At 44.4% G+C, this 9079-nt stretch overlaps 1 non-coding gene across 1 annotated transcript; it reads right to left on the reverse strand.

The window, feature by feature from the left end:
* Window positions 1-3163: 3163 nt before the first annotated feature.
* Window positions 3164-3235, reverse strand: trnah-gug (transfer RNA histidin (anticodon GUG)). Its single transcript has one exon. It is a non-coding gene; the product is annotated as a tRNA-His (tRNA).
* Window positions 3236-9079: the final 5844 nt, after the last annotated feature.

The raw sequence follows: 9079 nt of genomic DNA on the forward strand, positions 1-9079 counted from the left end.
GTGAATTGGATTTATATGATTGGAACGCTCAATATTGTGTTCAATTTTGTTCGGAATTTATTTCAGCTTAAAGGAAATACTGATGAGAAAAACAGAAGGTTAAACTACAAAACAAGATGCCAGTTTTGATGCTCAGTTACTTTGGTAGATTTCAGTGTGTATCAAATGAACCCAACATCATGGCGATCGTCCTCCCACCTTTAAGGCATGGGGTTAAAGCAGGAAATCGATCTCTAAGAGACTGGTCACTTCCTATTCATTATGAAATAGCTTGCCTTGACAATATGCCAAATCTGCTCAGTTCCATTTATAAAGCTTCATATGGAATATTAATAGAAATCGTTCTAAACTCTGAGGTTTTTTGCTGAATCTTACTCAGCTGCAGACGTTTCTGATATTTCTTTGCGTCTGAAGTCGTCCAAATTAGATACTGTTTCCTCGCACCTTCCACCCCCCACACCCCACTTTTACACGTTCACCTGGCCGCAGGCTGTCTCTCTCCTGGTGAAACTCATTGTTTGTGTGTCTCGAAATGTGCCTTTCCAAATATTTTGGAAACGGATTCTCAGAGTGACAGAAATTCTGCTCCCATCATTTATTTGTCCTACATCGATGGTTTTGAAAGCCTGACATTCAGAAATATACGAACTTGAAAGAGTGAATTTTCCATATGTTGACTGTCCAAACCTCAATTACGCTGGAAAAATTCCATTCAGTTTTCCTTGGTTCAGGGTCAAATTTTCCAAAACACAAATAAATAAAACTCCATCCCCAATAAACGCCGTCAGCATCGTCTCTAATGTCTTAGCGACCCAGTAAACGCTGGCAGTGTCCTCTCTGATAGAATCACAGATTTCCGACAATGCAGAAAGTGCAGTTCAGTCAATCAGGTCGGTAGGGAAATTCTGAACAGCATCTCAATAAGACCTAGCTCCCATCTCTATCCCCGCAGGCCTCTGGCTTGTGATTTCAAATATACCTGCTGGAATAAAACCTGGCATCGTGTGACTGCTGACCTTATCACTGCGTTACCCATGGCTAATTCACTTAACTTACTGAATTCACTCCCTGGACACATCAGCGCAATTTAACAGGCCAACCCACCTAACCTACAGACTTAAGAGCAGTGCGAACCACTGAACAAATGTACCATCACATTGAACACTATCTATATCATGTGTAATGGCTTTTCACACTGGCAGCTCCGCCGAGTGAAAGCAAACTGCGCCCACCAACCCGAATTCAATGCATCCAAACGCGGTTCTACGCTGTACAACCTCAGTAGTTCTGCTGGAAATGTTTCTGCACTCAGATCTGAATGGGTTTATTCTGTTTTCTTCCTCAGATTCCTGCTTTAAATAAACATATCAGTTAGGAGCAACTCTATTTCATGGTTTTCATTGCAACACAAACACAATGTGCAGTTGGCTGAAGTTATGTGTTTGCACTTTCACTGACACTCTCTCTCCCCAGGAGCTGCAGTCCTTCCCCACGCTGATTCAGACAGCACTGTCCTTCCTGTGACATGTCCCATCGAGAATAGAAAGCCAGGCATGAATAACCTTCACTGGGGAACAGAGCGACAGGCTTAAAATATTCACGATGCCCCCAGCGGAGAATTGAGCCCTGTGACAGGAGGGGACACTAACCACGATACTGTGGAGGATATCAACATCGAAGGAGACCCTTCAGCCTGTTGTGGCCGCACTTGTCCAACACAACTGCTTGAAGACCTGAATCAAGTTCCATCGTTTAGCCCATAATCTTATATGTTTTGGCATCACAAATTAACATCTCAATTCTTTTAAAGGTTAGAATGATTTCCGCCTCTGACCCTTTCCGCAAATCTACTCAAACCTTTCTGCCTTTTCCCAACATCTCTTGGCCCCGGTGTTCGATCCCTCCATCAATAACAAAGGCTTCTTTCGGTCAATCCTATCCATATTCCTCAGTATTTATTACATCTCAGTCATGCCTTCTCCAATCTCCTCTGCTCGGCGACAAACAACCCCAGTCTGTCCAATCTCTCCTCACAACTGAAACTCTTCAGCCCAGACAATATCCCAGTGAATCTCTCCTGCAACTTTCCCAGTGCGATCACATCGATGCAGTACTCTGAATTGCAGAACTGCACACTGTAATCTCGCTCGGGCCGAATGAACTTTTTTTTCTATTCTGTTACAGTATGAGGGCGTCGCTGGCTCGGCAGTATTGATTGCTATCCCTAATTGCACAGCGGGTAGTTGAGACTTAACCATCTTCTCGTGAGTCTTGAGTTACATGGAGGCCCGAGCAGGTCAGAATGGCAGTTTCATTCCTTAAATGACGTCAGATTGTTTTGTTTTATTTTCAACAATTGAACATGGATATATAGGAGTTATTAGATTCATAATTCCAGATATTTATTGAATCCCAATTCTACCACCTAGCATGGTCAGAGTCAAATCCAGGTCCGTGGTGTCTGAATTAACAGTTCAGTGTTCAGTGGTAATAGCGCTTGGCCATTGCAGAAAAGTAGTGAAACTGATCTTATCCAATTTACTCGCTTTTCCCCGAAACTGTTCTGTGCCATTTTCCTGAGCTGGACTCCCCCCCACCCCCCACCCCCCAATAATATCTGGTCTATATCAGTAAAAGCTGCTACATGAGTATTGATCTCACAATAGTGGTAACCAAATGGATCAAATTGTCTGCAGGTCCCGATGGTGGGGTTGGGGAACGTTCATCCAGCAACAGTGACCACAGCCACACAGACTAATCGGTATCAATGTGAGAATCTGTATTAGATTCTGCAATGCCTTACTGAAATAGGAAATGACTCCGCAAACACATGATGAAAGAACAGCTCTCCGAAAGCTAGTGCTTCAATAAAACCTGTAAGACCATAACCTGGTGTTGGGTGATATTTAACTTTGTACTCAATAGTCCAACACCGGCATCTCCAAATTAATGAGGTGGGGGTCTGGGATGGAAGGTTCGGTTAGTGATCGTAGGAGGGAAGAAATCTCTGAGAACAGGTGGATTTGAATTCTGACATATGAAACAGAGAGATGTGAGCGAGCAGAGCTTGAAGGAAAAAAAAATCACCTTGGAGAAAATCAAAACTTTCAAACAACTGATTCCTTTGTGTTTCACAAAAGCCTGGGACACATAGAGCAATTACTGCCGTGACTCGGATTCGAACCGAGGTTGCTGCGGCCACAACGCAGAGTACTAACCACTATACGATCATGGCAAACCACAGACGAACACGCTGATCGCTCATAATAAGCAAAGTATCATAAGAAATATAAGGCAGAGCAACAAATACACAATATCAGTGCTGAGCGAACAGTGGCAGATGTGTGGGAACTCAGAATGGGCTGACCGTTTAACATCGGTTCCCCCAGTGGCTGTGGTGATTCCATCATTAATGTGTTGAAGGCTGAGACAAATAGATTTCTCCAAAACATCAAATACTCCGGGGACAGTGCAGCTTTTGTTACCTGCACATCCACATATCATTTATTGAATCAGTTGCTCCCGGTGCAGTCTCCTGTACATTGGGGAGACTGGGCGCCTCCTACCAGAGCGCTTTATGGAACATTTCTGGGACAACCGCACCAATCAACCATACCACCCCGTGGCCCAACATTTCAACTCTCCCTCCAACTCTGCCCAAGACATGGAGGTCCTGGGCCTCCTTCACAGCCGCTCCTTCACCACCAGACACCTGGAAGAAGAACGCCTCATTTTCCGCCTCGGAACACTTCAACCCCAGGGCATCAATGTGGACTTCAACAGTTTCCTCCTTTCCCCTTCCCTCACCTCACCCCATTTCCAAACTTCCAGCTTAGCACTGTCCCCATGACTTGTCCTGACTTGTTCTACCTGCCTATCTTCTATTCCACCTATCCATTCCACCCTCCCTCCCGACCTATCACCTTCATCCCCTCCCCCACTTAACTATTGTACTCTATGCTACTTTTTCCCCACCCCCACCCTCCTCTCACTTATCTATCCACTCTTCAGGCTCTCTGCCTGTATTCTTGTTGAAGAGCTTTTGCCCGAAACGGTGATTTTGCTGCTCCTCGGATGCTGCCTGAACTGCTGTGCTCTTCCAGCACCACTAATCCAGAATCTGTTTTCCAGCATCTGCAGTCATTTTTTTTACCAAGCTTTTGTTGAAATGTATACTTCAATAACAATGCAGTTTAACATCGGCTACTTCTCGAGTTTCCCGACACAAGGCAGTAACCACTGCTGCCACATAGTCCCAGTTCCTAGCCCCAGAATCAGAGGAACTGAGTGGCGCAGTCGCGAATAACCAATTTGAAATCGAGATGGGAATGAGGCCGCAGAGATACTCGATGGCTCAAGTGACGCAACCGGAGAATGTACGGTATTTCTCTGATGGTTTAGAGGCGCAAGCAATTCCAAGGTTGGGAGTGCTTCTGGTCAAAGGCGGGGTAGAAGGGAACATTTGTTCCCGTTTATAATAACAGCAATCTACAGTGCATCTTGCTGAGTGCCACAGCTGGAGCGTGGGCAGCTGGTTTGAAGTTTAATTTTGCTTCAGTATCACCCAATTCCCTGGAATGAATTGCTTTCACCATTTTTATTTCAAATTGTTTGATATCTCCCTGCAGTCTGCGGCTTTCTTCCTCATGGTTAATGGTATAGCTAACTGTTGTATGATCTGCACACTGCTAAATCACGGCCACTGCAAGTAAATATGAATCATTGATCTATATGAGAAAACAGTGGAACTCACAGCAGGCATGCAGCGTAGGTTTGCAAGCGACGCCAGAATTGTAGACAGTGAGGAAGATTATCTAAGTTTCAAAAGAATCTTAATCCAATGAGTCGTTGGACTGAAAAATGTAACATTGAGTTCAATCTGGATGAATGGAAGGTATTGCATTTTGTTACATCAAAAAGAGGATGGCTTTGCCTATGTTGGAGAACAGGGAAGCTCGGTGTGCAGGTACATAAGTCCTCGTAATTTGCATTACCAACAGACAAGATGGTTCAAAGGCATTTAACATACTTCCCTTCATTGCTCAGTCCTTTGTGTATAGGAGTTGGGACGTTATGTTGAAGTTTTGCAGGACATTGATGAGGCCTCTTCTGGAATATTATTTCCAGTTCTGGTCGCCCAGTTGTAGGAATGATATTATTCAGCTGGCGTAGGTTCACAAAAGGTATACATGCTTGTTGCCTGTGGAAGGTTTGAGTTCTAATGAAAGGCTGGATAGGCTGAGACTATTTTCAGATTCGAGATCGGGGTGCTGGAAAACCACATCAGGTAAGGCACTATCCCAGGAGCAGGAGAATCAATTCTTTTTCGCGCAAGTGTCCTTCACCAGGCTCTTCCCCGAAATTTCGATTCTCCTGCTCCTCAAATGCTGCCTGATCTGCTATGCTTTCTCAGCACAACACTCTTGACTCTGATCTCTCATCTGCAGTTCTCACTTTCTCCTAGTTGAGAGTGTTTTCACTCTAGGTTAGGGTTTTGAGCGGCGACCTGTCAGAAGTTTATGAATTATTGAGTGGGAAGTTTAGAGTTAACGATAGCGGCCTTTTCCCAGGAGGGGGATTTCAAGACGAGAGGGCATATGTTTAAGATGAAAAGAGATTTTTTTTTTAAAAAAGACATAAGGCATTTTTTTAGGGACGGTGTTTTACGTGTGTAATTAACTTGCTGAGGAAGTGATGGATGAGGGTATGTTTGCAACATTTAATGGACAATTAATTCCAAACATGAATGGGAAAGTGGGATTTTTAAAATTAATTTATTCATGCCTAGTGCATCAGTTATTTCCCAGAGGGCATTTAAGAGTCAACCACGGTATTATCCATCTGGAGTCTCCTGTGGGACAGAGCAGATGAATATGGCAGGATGCTTCCCGAACTGGCATGAGTGAATCAGATGGGATTTTCCACACAACAGATTCAGGTCATCACGAGACTCTTCAACTCCAGGTGCTTATTGAATTCAAACTCCACTACCTGTCATGACAGGACCTGAACCCCTTGTCCCCAAAATATTACCTGGGTTTTGGATTAACAACACAGTAATAAAACCAAAAGGGCATTATCACCACTCAGCGGGTACAGGAGGAGGCAGACGGGAATGGGTTAATTTGGCAGTATATTCAGCATGGATCGGTTAGACTGACAGGCCTGTTTTCATGTTGTATGACTCTGACTGACACTATGGAGCAGGCAGCTGGTTGGGATTAACAGCAGCATTAAGAGCATAACCGAACACCTGATGGGATATGTAATCCTGCTGGAGGCTCCGAGGTTGTTTTGCTCAGTCATCCCTTCCTACACGCGGGACTGGTGAACGGTCTCTCCCCAGTGTTCCTGATTAAATGAGTTTCCATTTCCGCGGTTAATTGATTCCCTTCCAACAGATCCCACATTGCCCTGCTTTCTCTGTGGTATCAGTGTCCTTTGTTCCACACAGGGTGAATGATCGTTTCAAATTGTATCCACACAGATACAAACATTTCATGTTGTGAATGTCTTTTCATTCTTCCTCATTCACCAACAGGGTGTGAGTATGACTGGTCTGAACAATATTCATTCTTCGCCCCTCGTTCGTTGCTGTCTGGCGACAACACAAACCCGGGTTGTGATCCCAGCCTCGGGTGTCTGTCTGTGGGCACTCTACACATTCTCTGTATGTTTGCGCTTTTATTTCTCCCTCAGACCAAAGATGTACCAGTTAGAGGGATCAACAATGGGAAATGCAGGCTTATGGGACAGAGAATACCCTGGGGTCTGGTGGGATGCGCTTCTGATGTACGGTGTGGACTGGAAGGGCCGATTAGACTGCTTCCCCAGACTGTGGAGATTCTTGAATTAAGGGTCAGCTCATGTTTGTCTGGTCCTGGAGTCTCTCGTGGGCATGACTGGGTGAAGATGGTTGAATGCCCTGCATAAGGGTCATGAATGAATGGGATTGCAGGAAATTAAAGTCATAATCTCTGTTCCTGAGGTCAGGCTTGTATTTCATGTTTTATTCGTCGAACGTAAACATCACCGTTTCCATGTCCCAACCCCCAAGGATGACTAGTTTAAAATATTACCCCAACACCACCTTCTCCAGGTTGAAGTCTTGACTGTGTGGAAGAAGCTGATACTGAGCTGATGCGAGCAAATGTAGCTGCCACCGCCAGTGTCGGAAACACAGATCAAAATAGCAAAATCATCTTTTAAACCCACCACTGCAAAGTTAAGAACTCAACACTCTCCACTCGTGCCACTCAGCTGTCTTAGAAAAATGAACCGGAAATCGCTATGATAGTATAAACGGGGACAACCATTCCCTTGAGCAGGAGCACACTCAACCGAGGAATTTTTGCGCCCCTATACCATCACAGAAGGACAGGACGCTCACCTGTTTCATCACAGGAGTCAGAGAATAACTCTGTGCATACATTCCCATCCCCATTTCCGTTTCGGTCTGGGCGGCTGTGCCGATGTTAAGCTAAAATGCTATTGAAGCATACGTTTCAACAATATCCTGTACTTTCCCCCGAGTCTTTGATGTTTTGTCGAAATCGATCAATCTCATCTTTCAACATTCTCATTCAAGGGATCTCCACAGCCTCTGAGGACATCAAACTGAAAGATTCAGCTCATTCTCAGTTCCCACATGTCTGTCACTGTTCCCTGCGTACTGATATTGAACATGTGCCGTCCTTCCGAACATTTCCTCTGCTCATATACTTATTGCTGCTTGCGAGCATCCTGTTCTGTGGTTACTGTGATCGTGGTTGTCGGTATTTTGAATTGTGACCACAGCAACCTCGATTTGAAACCAAATCACGGCACTTAGTATTCTCTCCGTTGTCCTTTTTGTGACAAATGCTAAGAAATTAATCACTTTACCTTCAAATTCCGCTCTCTTGCATCTCTGCGTTTCATATATCAGGGTTCAAACACACCCGTTGTCGGAGATTCCTCTCCTTCCCACGATCATTAAACCTCGTTTCCGTCCCTCCCCCCATTTCTCTGAGGCAATGCACAATCTATCACTCTCTTTCACATTCATACTGTTCTGTCTGTGCTGCTGCTGCGGTCACTGTTGTTGGGTGAACGTGCCCCAGTCCCACCATCGGGACCTTCAAACAAATCGATGCATTTGGATCCCGCGGTTGTGAAATCAATCCCCATGTAGCAACATTTACTGACATCGGCCAGAGACAATTGGAGCGTGAGGCTCATGGAAAATACGCAGGGCAGTTTGGGTGCAAAGACATTTTATTTGAAAAGATCAGCTTTTGTGGCTTTCTGCGTTAGTCTTGTGGTAATTTCATCGGACTGATAATCCAGAGACCGAGGTAATAGTCTGGGTACTCGGGCTTGAATCCCACCATGCCATGATTGTCAAATTTGGATTCAAAAAATATCTGCAAGGAAGAATCTAATGACTACTATAGATCCATTGACAATTGTTGAAAAAAAAAATCTGTTTCACTGATGTCATTTCGGGATGGAATTTGCTATCCTGACTTGGTCTGGGCTGCATGTGACTTCAGACTCATAGCAATATGGTTGAGTCTCAACTGCCCTCTGGGCAATTCGGAATGGGTAATAAATTCTGCTTCGCCAGAATCGCCCTCACACTAATCCAAAAAATTTAAAGCAAATTCTCTTTAGGCTTAAACAAGTGTGTTGTGTGCAGTTTTGCAAGTCACATTATAGCAGGGATGTGATCACACTGAGAAAATTGCAGGAGATATTTCCCGGGATACTGTTTGGGCTGAAGAGTTTCAGTTGTGAAGAAAGACAGGACAGAGTGGAGTGTTTGTCGCAGTGTGAAGGAGATGTGGACAAAACATGATTGAGTTAGGGTATGGACAGGGTTGACTGAACGTGTTTCCTATTGATGGAGGGATCAATCAGCAAGGGCCAGAGATTTAAAAAGAAAGACAGAAAGGTTTGAGAAGATGTGCGAACAAACTTTATCAGCCAGTGGGTGATTGGAGTTTGGAATACACTGCCTGCATTTTTCAAAGCGGCAGAATCCTTTATAACCTGAATAAAAGTCAGATGCGAACTTTTGATACCAAGGCATATAAAG

Source organism: Chiloscyllium punctatum, chromosome 18 (genome assembly GCF_047496795.1).
Source record: "Chiloscyllium punctatum isolate Juve2018m chromosome 18, sChiPun1.3, whole genome shotgun sequence".
Classification (NCBI taxonomy): Eukaryota; Metazoa; Chordata; class Chondrichthyes; order Orectolobiformes; family Hemiscylliidae; genus Chiloscyllium; species Chiloscyllium punctatum.